Below are 14388 nucleotides of genomic sequence, written 5' to 3' on the forward strand. Positions count from 1 at the left end.
TGCCCCAGTCTGGGAGAATCCCACATGCCGCAGAATGGCTGGGCCCATGAGCCATGGCCACTCAGCCTGCGCGTCCGGAGCCTGTGCTCCACAACGGGAGAGGCCACAACAGTGAGAGAGGCCCGCGTACCACAAAAAAAAAAAAAAAAAGATCAAGGCTTGTGTATCTATCTTCCAGTTTGACAGGATCAGATCCTAGGTGTCCAGAACACTGAATCTTGACCATCTCTCAACCTTCTCAACCTTCTTTTTACCTAAAGACAGACCCCTTTTCCCTATTTACCTCACTGCCTCGTGGTATTCTTGGCAAAGCAGTCTCAAAAACTTAGTGACTGCTGATATATTTGCCTCCAGTCACTCTCAAGTACCTATAACTGCACCCAAAGACTTTTCCTAAGCACTGTTCTGGAATCTCCTTTGTTTTCTGGCCTCCTCACTCCTGTGACTCTCTCTCAACAAAGAGGCAGCCTCTTGGAGGCCACTGGGCTTGAGGGGCAGTCTACCCGCTCACTCACACCTTTGTCCCAAGTCATGTTATTTCACTCAGAAAGTTCACCAAAACTGAAAAGTCAGCTCAATTACATTTTATTCCCATATTTTACTGTTTGGGGACTAGAAACAGTTACCTTTTGCAGCCTTACAAGTTCCTGAATTTCTGGACTCTCTATTACCTTTCATTTTCTGCTTAAAAACAGCCAACTAGGGCTTCCCTGGTGGCGCAGTGGTTGAGAGTCCGCCTGCGGATGCAGGGGACACGGGTTCGTGCCCCGGTCCGGGAGGATCCCACATGCCGCGGAGCGGCTGTGCCCGTGGGCCGTCGCTGCTGAGCCTGCGCGTCCGGAGCCTGTGCTCCGCAATGGGAGAGGCCACAACAGTGAGAGGCCCGCGTACCGCAAAAAAAACAAAAAACAAAAAAACAAAAAACAAAAACCAAAAAAAACAGCCAACTATTTCCTGAGCTCATCTCTTCCTTGTATTGCCTTCCTAAACAGAGCCAAGTCCAATTAAAACCCGCTTCTAACATTCCATTTTCCAGTACACCCCCTATCATGATGGGGTCTGCCTTCCAAATCTCTGCAGGTGACCCTTTGGTCGAATGATTTTTCACTACATCACACAGATGTCCAGCCACCCAGCATGCTGTTTCTTCACCCTCTCTTGCCCAACTGCTAAGAAAATAGCCATCTATTTTTTGTCACCCAAACAGCCGACTGCAAAACAGCAATTTCCATTGTGTTAAGTAAGTTACGCTAGTTGTTGTAAACAACACCCATATTTCAGTGACTCGACAAAGTAAAAGTTTCTCATGCACTTGATTTCCAATGCAGATTTTCCAGCTGGGGCACCTCCCTCAGGCAGTGACTCAGCAATCCTGGCTCCTCTGTCTTGAGATGCTGCCATTTCTAACATGTGGCTCTAGATTTGCTACAGGAGAAGAGGAGAAAGGATCAGGTGTGCAAGGTATTTTATGGGCCAGCCTAGAAGTATCATCTATCATATCTGCCTACCTCCCACCGGCTGGAATTAGTTTCAGGGCCCCATTTGTGTAAATGGAGCTGGTAAATGTCATCCTCCTGGTTGCACAGGAAGAGAATTAAATGGTTGATAACAATGAGAATTATTTCTGCCAAAGACTGGTCTGAAATGTTACCTGCTGTCTTTGCAGAATCAAACATTTCCCCCTCCACTTACACGTGTCTTGAACATAATTTGTATCACATACCTGCCACCTTGTGTTAAAAATTTATTTTATTGACTCGTCAGGTAATGAGTGCCTCAAGGTTGAGAACTGTGCTGTGTTCATCTCTGTAGCACCTGAGCCTGAGCTCTGCCTGCCACTTGGCAAGAGCTGAATGAATGCTTGTCAGGAGGATGTTGAGAGGGGAGGGAGGTGAGTGGGGGAGAGCGGACATTGAATCTGTCCTCTCTGCAGGGTAGGATGGGTGTTCTCTATTATGTGAACTAAAAATGCTGCCTGCCATGTCAGTAAACAAAGGATGTAGCAGCCATTAAGCCATCCCGTTACAGTCTCCTGATGGTGAGCCCTGAGGGAACTCAGGATAGAAACAGGATGCCCGCCATCAAGCCCTCAGTCACTGCAGCCACCCCACAAAGATGCACCCTGAGGAGACCCAGGATGGGAAAGCACAGGATACTGGCCCCAGACAACTGAGGTGCTTATTAAAGGAACGATTTCAGTGAGTCCAGAATCTTGCATCTTCCCATACAGAGAAAAGCACCAATTTCCTTAACTTGAGATGTCTGGTTTTCTTTAATTAACAATAATCTTTTGACATTCCCACTACCCAGTCTTTGTTGCAAAAACTCCTTTATAACCTGGCTCCCCACCTTGTCTCTTCAGAGTGATCTGAGATTCTTTGTCCCCGGCTTAAGTCCTCATTTTTTGTCCACTGGATTAAACAACTCTCAACTTTTAGGTTGTGCATTATTTTCAGTTGACAGTTTGAAAGAGAAAAATTGGGAGCTATTATAAGGCATATTTTCTAATAAAAATGAAAGTAGTGACCCCTGCGAACATGGCTCTGCGAGCGGCACCGAGTGTGCCAGCCATGGTCTGCAGCCTGCGCGCCATCTCCGTGCCCAACATGCCCTGCCCGCCGTGGCCCTGAGGCCTGAGGGTGGGCGCCGGCGGGGCGCTGCGCACCAGCCCCGCTGTGCTGTCGGTGCATAAATTCACAGACAAACATGAATGGGTAACAACAGAAAACGGTGTTGGAACAGTGGGAATCAGCGATTTTGCACAGGAAGCTTTGGGAGATGTTGTTTACTGTAGGCTGCCTGAAGCTGGGACAAAATTGAACAAACGAAGAATTTGGTGCTTTGGAAAATGTGAAAGCTGCTAATGAACTCCATTCTCCTCTATCAGGAGAAGTAACTGAATTTAATGAAGCTCTAGCAGAAAATCCAGGGCTCGTCAACAAATCTTGTTATGAAGATGGTTGGCTGATCAAGATGACTCAGTAACCCTTCAGAACTAGATGAACTAATGAGTGAAGTAGCATATGAGAAATACATAAAATCTATTGAGGAGAGAGCATGGAACCCCTAAGTAAACTAGTCTGAAACAACTTAATTTAGCATAGTTGTCTTAAATTAGTAGCTGATAGATTTTTTAAAAGCAACTTTTAGCAAAAGAAACTACTTGCTACAATATTGCCTGAAGAAAATACCCCTTAGCTTCCTAATGACGTCAGATAAACCCTATGCATCTTTTTCACAACAGCCAATGATTTTTAGGCTAGTCTCCAGTTATAACATTAAGAATTTCTGAAGTTATCTGTGGTAAAACTAGTTATAAAAATTATGTAATTCAAGGATAACATTGTTATCTTAACCTTATATAATATTGTAATTTGCTTACAGCCATCCCTGGATTTGGATCAAAATACTCAATGATATTCCCACTGGAAATAAATGGCAGTGGAGAAAAGTTTGTGAGTTGTATAGTGTCCAATGAAGAGCATTACTATATTAATTTTGCAATATACTGTGTTTGCTGGTACTATTTTTATACAGTGAAGCAACAGCCTTGCAGGAAAATAAGAAACAGTTTAATAATAAATATAATAATAAAAAATAATAATAAATAAAAATAAATTTTTCTTCAAAAAAAATGAAAGTAGCAGTATGCTCCTTTTCATTTATTCAAGAGGGAAAATTGTCCCCGAGCCCCACCAGCCTTGGCATTCACTTGCCAATCTTGCATCTCCCAGTGCTTTATTCTCAACACAATGAACATTCTTAGTAGAGACTATTATTTATATGTCTTTGAATAACATCTCTTGTCCTGAATTAAATTGTTACTTATAATAGAAAAAAACAGCTGTAAATTATGGGCATCAGACATTCTCAGGACCCACGTTGCACTCAGTACTGGGAGGGTGATGTACGGGGAGTCTGTCCCCTGAAGATTTAGGACGGCACCCCAAGGCTTCTCTTCTCGAGGAGCCCCAAAGAGAAAACCTTCTTATTCAGGCAGAACCAAGTCTAAATAACTGATGGAAATAAACAGAAATGTGGAACAGTAGCCCATTTTTGTGCTATTAACCTAACAAAGGACTCCTGATGAAGCTGCATGAAGGGATTCTGAACATGATCTGTGAGATCTCCTGGCCCCTAAGCAGGGGCGAGTGAGTGTGGAAGAGGATGCTTCCTGGGGGACAGAGGGGGCCAGCCACCAGGACGGATATTCCGGGAGCTGTCGGGTGGTTGGGGAGTGCGGAGGGGGGCACCACGTCTAGGAGGTGCCATCAGAAGTGTGGACAGTGCAGGTTTGTATTTATCTTGACAGTTTTCTAGCAGATGCAAGTGTCTTGTTCTAAAATAAGAATAAGACTGGTGGTCCAGTGGTTAAGACTCCGCGCTTCCGCTGCAGAGGGTGCAGGTTCCATCCCTGGTCAGGGAACTAAGATGCCGCATGCCTGCAGGATGGCTAAATAAATAACTAAATAAGTAAATAAAAAAATGTGTTGAGTAGATAGACTACACTTAAAAAAATAGGTGACTATTATTGGTATATAAATTATAATAAATAAATAAATAATCAGAACATTGTGACAATTTTCTGACAGGTAGATGTGAAGTGTCTTGAGGAAGGGCACATTTTTATAACTTGCCCAGCCCTGGCCATCCCCACCAGCCCTCCCTCCCCAGAGTCCAGCTTGGAAAGGGGATTAGCTGTGCAGATGGGGGCCACATGTGTCCAGCTCTGGAGAAGGCACTCCCTGGCTGGAGTTAGGCACCTGCCTTTGAGAAATTCATCCAGCAGAAAGCTCTGCGAAGCAGCTCATGAGTCACCTGTCCATTTTCCCTGGGCACCTTCAGCTGGAGTGGAGCTCAGCCCTGGGAGAACCAGAGCATCAGAAGCTCAGGGTGCGGGCAGCCTCTCTTACCTACCGCGGGCTCCGCCCCAGGGCATCACACATCACACGTCTGAATGGTCTGTCCGAATGGGCAAAATGCCCTCTCTTTCCACTTAGCTATTGTTTCTTTAATTAACTGACTTTACTTTTTAGAGCAGTTTTAGGTTTACAGAAAAAAATGGAGCGGAAAATGGAGTTTCTGTATCCTTCCCTCTCTCCACACATAGTTTCCCCTATTATTAACATCCTGCATTAGTGTGGTGCACTTGTTACAATTAATGATATTAAAAATATAATTTAAATAAAGTAAAACCTAAATAGCATTTACATTTGACAATTAAATTATTATTTAAATGATGAATTAAAATAAATAATTATAATAAAAATAATACATTATTATTAACTAAAGTCCATAGTTTACATTAGGGTTCCCTTGATGTTGTACATTCCATGGGTTTGGACAAATGCATAATGACATGTGTCCGTTAGTATAGTGTCATACAGAATAGCTCTATGGCCCTACAAATCCTCTGTGCTCTGCCTACTCAACGCTCCCCTCACTCCCAACCCCTGGCAAGCACTGATCTTTTTACTGTCTCCATAGTTTGCCTTCTTCAAAATATCATATAGTTGGAATCATACAATATGTAGACTTTTCAGATTGGCCTCTCTTAGCAATACACACTTACGTTTCCTCCACGTCTTTTTGTAGTTTGAGAGCTTTTTATCTCTGAATAATATTCCATTGCATGGATGTACCATAATTTCCTTATTCATTTATCTCTTGAAAAACATCGTGGGGGCTTCCCTGGTGGCGCAGTGGTTAAGAATCTGCCTGCCAATGCAGGGGACATGGGTTCGAGCCCTGGTCCAGAAAGATCCCACATGCTGCAGGGCAACTAAGCCTGTGTGCCACAACTACTGAGCCCACGTTCCACAACTACTGAAGCCCACACGCCTAGAACCCGTGCTCTGCAACAAGAGAAGCCACTGCAGTGAGAAGCCCGTGCACCGCACCAAAGAGTAGCCCCCGCTCACCACAACTAGAGAAAGCCCGTGCACAGCAACAAAGACCCAACGCAGCCAAAAATAAATTAAATTAATTAATTAAAAAAAATCTTGATTGCTTCCAAGTTTAGGCAAATGTAAGTAAAGCTGTTATAAACATTCATGTTCAGGTTTTTGTGTGGACATAAATTTTCAACTCATTTCAGGTAGGTTGGCAAACGTCTAGGAGCGTAGTTGCTGAATAGTACAGTAAGAGTATGTTCAGTTTTGTAAGAAACCGCCAAGCTGTCTTCCAAAGTGGCTGCACCATTCTGCATTCCCTCCAGTGATGATGAGAGTTCCATTTTTTATTTTTATTTTTTTGCGGTACGCGGGCCTCTCACTGCTGTGGCCTCTACCGTTGCGGAGCACAGACTCCGGACGTGCAGGCTCAGCGGCCGTGGCTCACCAGCCCAGCCGCTCCGTGGCACGCGGGATCCTCCTGGACCGGGGCACGAACCTGCGTCCCCTGCATCAGCAGGCGGACTCTCAACCGCTGCACCACCAGGGAAGCCCGATGAGAGTTCCTGTTGCTCCACGTCCTCACCAGCATTTGGTGATGTCAGTGTCTTGGACTTTAGCCATTTGAATAGGTGTGCAGTAGTATCTTGTTTTAATTTTCAATTCCCTACTGACATACAATATCAAGCATTTTTTCATATGCTTGTCACTCATTTTTTCCCTATGGGCCTAAGGGAGATATTTGTAATTCAAAGCAGAAATAATTGGCTTGTCATTATGGGAGAAATACTTTTCTAGACTGATTGGGCCAAACACTCCCTTAACACATCTTTCAAAAGTGATGGGAAATGATACTAATGCCAAGTAACATTTTCCTTTTTACATGCTTTCAAATTAGACAGTACAATCAATGTTAAAACAATGGGGAATAATTGATGCCCTCTCCAGAGGATCCTAGCTGGGAATGGAGTTTTCTTAGCCATGTGGAGCCTTTGAGACCAAATCTTGCTGATGTGCAATGTGCAGAAGCAACCAATCTAGACTGTTGAATACTTTGCAAAGAGCTAGACACTAATTAACTTGAGAGAGTTCTACAATACTGCCTCCCACGTGTGTATTTTAGGTCATGCAAGCTAGAGTTTTAAAAAGAGAAAGGCAGTTGTCACCTCATTGAGAGAATTGGCTTGTTTTCCATTCTATCAAACTGAAGAATTTAAATTTAGTGTCTGTGCTTGCTCCAGCAAATTCTCCATGAGCCAATATTTATTAAGACATTAACGTTATCTCTTAAGGACAACCCTGTCAGCCACAGTGAGAGACGCAAAGAGCAAAGAGTGGTGGCTCCCTCATCACCTTGATGGGAAGACGGTATTAATATACAGACAACAGCCCGGACAGCAATCATCTACAAACAGGAATGCAACTGCCAGAAGTTTCAACGTCCAGCTTGACCGTGATGCTTGAGCTCTTTCTGTCTCTAGTTTGACATTGACAATGGGAGCTGTCTTCCCTGAAGTGTGCCACACCAAAGAAGGACCTCCTCTTAGTGGGACTGAGTGACAGAGCTCAGTGGCTGTCTGTCTGAGATCCTCAATGTGTCCTTGCAATGGTAAGTGTGTGGGCACCATGGTTCCTAGAGGTCCCCTACTCACAGCTTGAGTTTTCCTCCTTAAGTTTTGGGGAATAATGAACTGTCAGTTCTCTGGAATGTCTAAGTCAGCATTTCCAGGAATCCAGGCCAGACTCTTCCCAAATGCACCCAGGCTGTGGAGCTCGACTGTGAGCTTCGTTGCTGCTCATCTTCATCCTGGCCAAGCTCTGTTGAGCATCGCTCTGTGAGGCAAGACGGGAAGTGAGATGTCTTTAACACCCTTGGGCTTTGTCTTTAGCCCAGGGGCCCTTCATTTACCATGGTTTTCACTCTGCTCTGGGTATTACATAAAACTTTTCCAAATATTCCCTCCAAAATATAGAGTTTTAACAATCTCATTCATTCGTTCTTCCTCAACCAACTCATTCATAGATACTGAAGAACCCACTCTTCCAGTGTAATCTATACAAAGCAGCTGGGTTTCCAGTATCTTCCTAGAGGAAATGCAAACTGAGGGAGGTACCCTGGCAAAGGGCAGATCTCTTTGACCAGAGGGCTTCATATATACAGTCTTCAAGAGATACCACCTCCCCTTTTCCATTTGGAGCAGAGCAAATTCTCACTGGGGGACTAGCTGCATGGATGATGCAAACCCTTAGTCCTCAGCCTAATGCTAAGGCAGCCCTCCCCAACACCCCATCAGCTCTCCATGTTCCAGTCCTGTTGAATCCATGTTGTTTCATTTCTGGTGGGCTAGAGAGTCCCATCATCCTTCCTGAAAGCAGGAGAATAGTATCTAATCTTTCCTGTTCATCCCTATATACAGACACCTGTCCATTTGCCAACAGACATCTAGATAGACCACTAAATGCTGAGGGATTTTTATATTGCTTCTTTAAACATATCTTCATTTTATGTAAAAACTGACTGCTTTAGGAGACCCAGGAATTGATGAGGTAACAATCTAATATTCCACTCGTATTGTATTTGACAAAGGTGAGGATTTTATAAATGAAGGTGAACATTCTGAAATATTACCTTTGAGTTCCATTAGTCAGTGACGATATAAATATGATTTTCCAGCCCCATTTTCTTCAGGGAAAAGTGGAGAATGTCATTTAAAAAAAACCTGCTTTCAGCAGTTTTTAAACTGGTTCATAGTTGAATGATAGTGTTAATTAGATTCCATCATTCTGTGGACAAGGTCCTAGAAGTTCAGAAAGACTATTTTACTGATTTAGCAGTTCCATTTACTATCTTCTGACAAGTTGGGTTTTGAAATGACTTAAAGCAGGAAGGACATTTTGACCAAACCTGATGTTAGCACTGGGGTTAGAACAAACAGACAAAAGGCAGTTTTTCAAACTGTTCTGATTCTTTGTGAGGTTAAGAGGATGTCTTGATAGGTGTATATTTGTCTTAGCTGCTCTGAAAAGTTTTCCATCCTCAGTCCATTGTGGTTTTCAAACAAAAAAGCAAACCATCATACTCTTTATAATTGTATTAGTTACCTATTGCTGCATAACAATTGTACCACAAACTTTAAGGTGTAAAACAACACATGTTTATGACCTCAGAGTTTCTGAGGGTTGGGACTCGGGGGCACAGCTTAGCAGGGTCCTCTGCACAGGGTCTCACCAAGCTGCAGTCAAGGTGTCAACTGGGTTGGGATCCCATCAGAGACGCTAATTGTAAAGAATTTGCTTCCAAGCTGGTGTGGTTGTTGACAGCCTTCAGTTCCTGTGGTTGTAGGATTGAGGGCTTCAGCATCTTGCTGTGAGTCATCTGGAGAACATTTTTACCTCCTTGTCATGTGGACCTCTCCATGGGGCAGATTCCACCATGGCAGCTGGCTTCTTCAAAGCAGAGAGCACATCTTACAAAATGGGTGTTACAGTCCTATATGTCATAATTACACATAAAAGAAATTGAATCAGTCATCAAAACCTCCCAAGAAACAAAAGCCCACGGCTTCCCTAGTGGCGCAGTGGTTAAGAATCTGCCTGCCAGTGCAGGGGATGCGGGTTTGAGCCCTGGCCCGGGAAGATCCAACATGCTGCAGAGCAACTAAACCCATGCGCCACAACTACTGAGCCTGCGCTCTAGAGCCCATGAGCCACAACTACTGAAGCCTACATGCCTAGAGTCTGTGCTCCGCAGCAAGAGAAGCCACCACAATGAGAAGCCCGCGCACCACAACGCAGAGTAGCCCCCACCCACCGCAACTAGAGAAAGCCCACACACAGCAGCGAAGACCCTATACAGCCAAAAATAAATAAAAATAAAATAAATAAATTTATAAGAAAAATAAAAAGTCCAGGACCAGACAACTTCACTGATGAATTCTACCAAACATTCAAAGAAGAATTAATATCGATCCTTCCTAAACTCTTTAAAAAAACAGAAAAGAAAAGTAATCTTTCAAACTCATTTATGGGGCCAGAATTACTCTGATACCAAAACAAGGCAAAGCTGCCACAAGAAAAGAAAATTACAGGACAATTTCCCTGATAAATACAGATGGAAAAATTCTCAACAAAATATTAAAAAAACAAATTCAGCAATGCATTAAAAGGATCATACGTGGGCTTTCTTGGTGGTGCAGTGGTTAAGAATCTGCCTGCCAATGCAGGGGACACTGGTTCAAGCCCTGGTCTGGGAAGATTCCACATGCCACAGAGCAACTAAGCCCATGCACCACAACTACTGAGCCCACATGCCACAACTACTGAAGCCCATACACCTACAGCCCGTGCTCTGCAACAAGAGAAGCCACTGCAATGAGAAGACGGAGCACCACAACAAAGAGTAGCCCTCGTTCACCGCAACTAGAGAAAAGCCAGTGTGCAACAATGAAGACCAAATGCAGCCAAAAATAATTAATTAATTAATTAATTAATTAATTAAAAAACAAAGGATCATACACCATGAACAAGTGGGGTTTATTCCAGAGATGCAAAGATGGCTCAATATCTTCAAGTCAGTCAATGTGATATACCACATTAAACAAAATGAAGGATAAAAATCATACAATCATTTCAATAGATGCAGAGAAAGCATTTGACAAAAGTAAACATCCTTTATGGTAAAAACTTTCGACAAAGCAGGTATAGAGGGAACATACCTAAACATAATAAAAGCCATATTTGACAAGCCTACAGCTAACATCATACTCAGTGGTGACAATCTTTTCCTCTAAGGTCAGGAACAAGACAAGAAATCCTACTCTCACCACTTTTATTCAACATATTATTGGAAGTCCTAGCCAGAGCAATTAGGCAAGAAAAAGAAATAAAAGGAATCAAAATTGGAAAGGAAGAAGTAAAACTGTCATTATTTGCAGATGACATAACATAAATATAGGAAACCCCTAAGACTCCGTCAAAAACCTGTTAGAATTAATAAACAAATTCAGTAAAATTGCAGTATATAAAATCAATACACAAAAATCTGTTGTGTTTCTATACACTAATAACAAGCTATCAGAAAGAGAAATTTAGAAAATAATCCCATTTACAATTGCATCAAAAAGAATAAAAAACCTAGGAAGAAATTTAACCAAGGAGGTGAAAGATCTGTATATTGAAAACTACAAAATATCAGTGAAAGAAATTGAGGAAGAATGCAAATAAATGGAAAGATATTTTGTGTTCATGGATTGGAAAAATCAATATTAAAATGTCCATACTACCCAAAGCAATCTACAAATAAATGCAATCCTTATGAAAATTTCAATGGCATTTTCACAGAAATTGGACAAATAATCTTAAAATTTGTATGGCACCCCAAATAGCCAAAGAAGCCTTGAGAAAGAACACAGTTGGAGGCATCATGCTCCCTGATTTTAAACTATATTACAAAGCTATAGTAATTATGGTATTGACATAAAACTATGGATTCAACTCTAAATTTTGTTGACGCTTGATTTGAATGAGTTTTTTAGAGCTGAAAGTCTTGTCTCCAACTCCCAATAGTAACTGCAAATCTCAGAGTATGTGTTGTAAGTATGTATCAGAAGTGGGATTGATCTGCAGGCACTGTCCCCGATGCTTGGCTTACCAGGGGAAGGTGAGGTAGCCTGCTGGAGATGCCTTCTCTATGAGCTGACCCATTGGGTATCCATCCCCTTTGGCATTTCTCTTCTCACTGAGATGTAATATCAAGAGGGTTCTACCCAGTAAGACAGAGGTTTCTAGAAATGGAATCAGTGGGCAGAGTGATTCAAACTGCTGTGCTGTGGAACCCGGGGCAGACATTCCCTCCTGGATCCAGCAGAAATGGAAGTCACAGGAGGAAGCCTGGCCCTGGAGAAGCATCCTCTGAGGAGGGCAGGTATAGTAAGCTCTCTGCCTTGTTGGATTTCAGATTTAGCCAAGACAGCCAGTGGATTGTTTTCCCATAAATAGCAGCAGACTGAGTGGGTAGCAGATAGCAGATGACTGAGACCTTGCATAGTCATGGGAGAGAGGAGCCTGAGACTCAGGTGGTTTGGATGAGAAGCAGGTAAACGGTAGAGAGAGAAGTCCCTGCCAGGCAGAGTGCCAATTGCTGCCAGGTCAAGTGAGGAGAAGCTTGGCACTGAGCCCTGGGTGTTGCTGGTGGGATTCTGAGTCAGTGAAGGAAAGGGACCATATTTTGGGGCTGAGGGAAAAATCACTTGGGGTTAAAACCAATAAGGCAGCTGGCAATTGTAAAAGATGACAGCTTCTGCAATACCGCTTGACTTCAGCCCCTTCATGCTAAACCAGTCCCGCGTTCTGTCCTGCACCTTGTGCAGCAGCAAGGCTTAACCACAAAGCTGAAGGGCAGAAAGAAAGCCCAGTTAGGCAAGTGAGGACAGCGTGGGAAGCCTGCCCCTTCCAGACCTGGGCACAGTGAGGGGAGGAAGGAGGGGCTCTCTGAAACCGCCCCCCAGGGGAGAGGGGCAGACAAGCTGTGGGCAAGGGCTTGGGCCCTTGCTCCAGCCCCAGGGCTGCCACAGCAGAGTGATTTTGGCAGAGGGAGGCCAGGTATGGGAAAGCACGCTGCTTATAGGAGACTGCAGATGCTGAGAGGCAGTTCAGAAGGCAGCAGGTCTGTGGGCAGGGCGGCCAGCTCCTCTCCATGCTGAATGAAGAGCTGTGGGTTGGACCCCTGGATGCACCTGGTTCCCCAGGGATCCTGAACGATGAGGGAAGACTGCCCTGGCCACTAGAGAGAGGCTGAGATGCTGGTCCCCGAGGAGAGGCTACAGCCTCAGCAGTAGCAGGGCAGTTTCCCTGCAGACCAGCCTCCTGCCTGGGATGGATGGACAGCGCCGGGGTCCAATGTTGAATCTCAGCTAAGAGTTGGTCCCAGTGGGGGTGGGAGACACATGTTCCGATGAGCAAAACAAAGACAGCGGATCCTCCCCAGGGGCATAGCGGAAGGCTGGAGGAACCAGGGGCCCCTGAATCACACTGGAGCTACAGGCTATTAAGTCGTGACTTATTTGGCAATCTTGGACTTCATCATAGTGCAAGGATACCCCAAATCTCATCCTTAGTGATGCTAGTCAAGGCTGAGTCTGCGCTTTGAGAACAAGATCCAGGTAACAGAGCAAAGAGGCAGACGTGAGGGCCCCAAGCTGTCCCAGGGAGGGATTTTAGCTTCTGGAAGTTGCTTCTGTGCAAGAGGGGTCGCCAGGGAACACCCCCAAGAGCCATCAATCATGTGTACCCACTCACTCGCTTCCAAGCATACAGAATTCCAAGACGATTATGGGTCTAAAAATACACAGGCCAGCTGTGTTTGGCAATACACTTGAATGACCTCCAGCCAGAGGCAGTGACAGGCACACTTGTCCAGACTGTCTGTGTGAAAGCCACCAATTCCCCTCAGGACACTTATTTCAGGATCCAGACCCTCAGCCCAGGTTGTCCTGTCCTAAAGCATGGAGCTTTTCTACCTTGGTTTTCTTGTTGAGTGAGAAGCAGTGTGGGAGTCATTGTTTCATTTAACAAGTGTGTTTTGAGCCCTGACTATACCCCAGTTTCCCTACCAGGTCTTCAGGTAGACCTCGATGGATGGGCCCTGGGACAGTGCTGTCCAGGGGGGGATAAAACATAAGCCGCGGAGGCCACGCTGTGCCCATATCTAATCCTTGGAACACAGCCTCCTGGGCACTGATCAGCCTGGGTGAATGGAACACTTGAGGGTGACATCTCTGTGTATGATGGCTGCTAGCCTGCTGTTCAAACAATCACTTGGGAAAATGCCAGAGATTTCTATCATAGGAAGGCATAAAATGTCTATCAGAGGAGGATTTGCCTGCAGAATGTGGGAAGAATAGCTAACCCTCTGCACGTTAAAAGAAGTCGTCTCCTGGCAGCTGTTACCTATTTTTTATGTTGGTGAATCCATGTTCTATGTAAATAATTAGCATATAACCAACCATTTGACGTCTGAATAATTTTAACGGGTTAACAATCAGCCTACTGGTTTTGTTGCATACATGTCCAACAGCCTCATACACTGTCATCCCCATAACTCATTCTGCAAATGCTCTTTTGGTGTGTCCGAGAGTGATTTCGTGAGGAATTCTGAGGCATGTGGTAGAAAATAAAATAGAAAATTACTTACGTCTCTTTCACTGTGGTTTGGAAGAGAGGCATCTTTACAGGAAAAGGCCATTTTGGGACTAGCTTTTTTGTTTTTTTGTTTTTGTTTTTTTGTTTTTTGTTTTTGAGGTACGCGGGCCTCTCACTGTTGTGGCCTCTTCTGCTGCGGAGCACAGGCTCCGGACGCACAGGCCCAGCGGCCATGGCTCACGGGCCCAGCCGCTCCGCGGCATGTGGGATCTTCCCAGACCGGGGCACAAACCCGTGTCCCCTGCATCGGCAGGCGGACTCTCAACCACTGAGCCATCAGGGAAGCCCTGGGACTAGC

At 44.4% G+C, this 14388-nt stretch overlaps 1 pseudogene; it reads left to right on the forward strand.

Moving 5' to 3' along the window:
- Nucleotides 1-2537: 2537 nt before the first annotated feature.
- LOC103071177 (glycine cleavage system H protein, mitochondrial pseudogene) lies at nt 2538-3070 on the forward strand (annotated as a pseudogene).
- The last annotated feature ends 11318 nt before the right edge of the window (nt 3071-14388 follow it).

This window comes from Lipotes vexillifer, unplaced genomic scaffold (assembly GCF_000442215.2).
Source record: "Lipotes vexillifer unplaced genomic scaffold, Lipotes_vexillifer_v1.1 scaffold1463, whole genome shotgun sequence".
NCBI classification, from domain to species: Eukaryota; Metazoa; Chordata; class Mammalia; order Artiodactyla; family Lipotidae; genus Lipotes; species Lipotes vexillifer.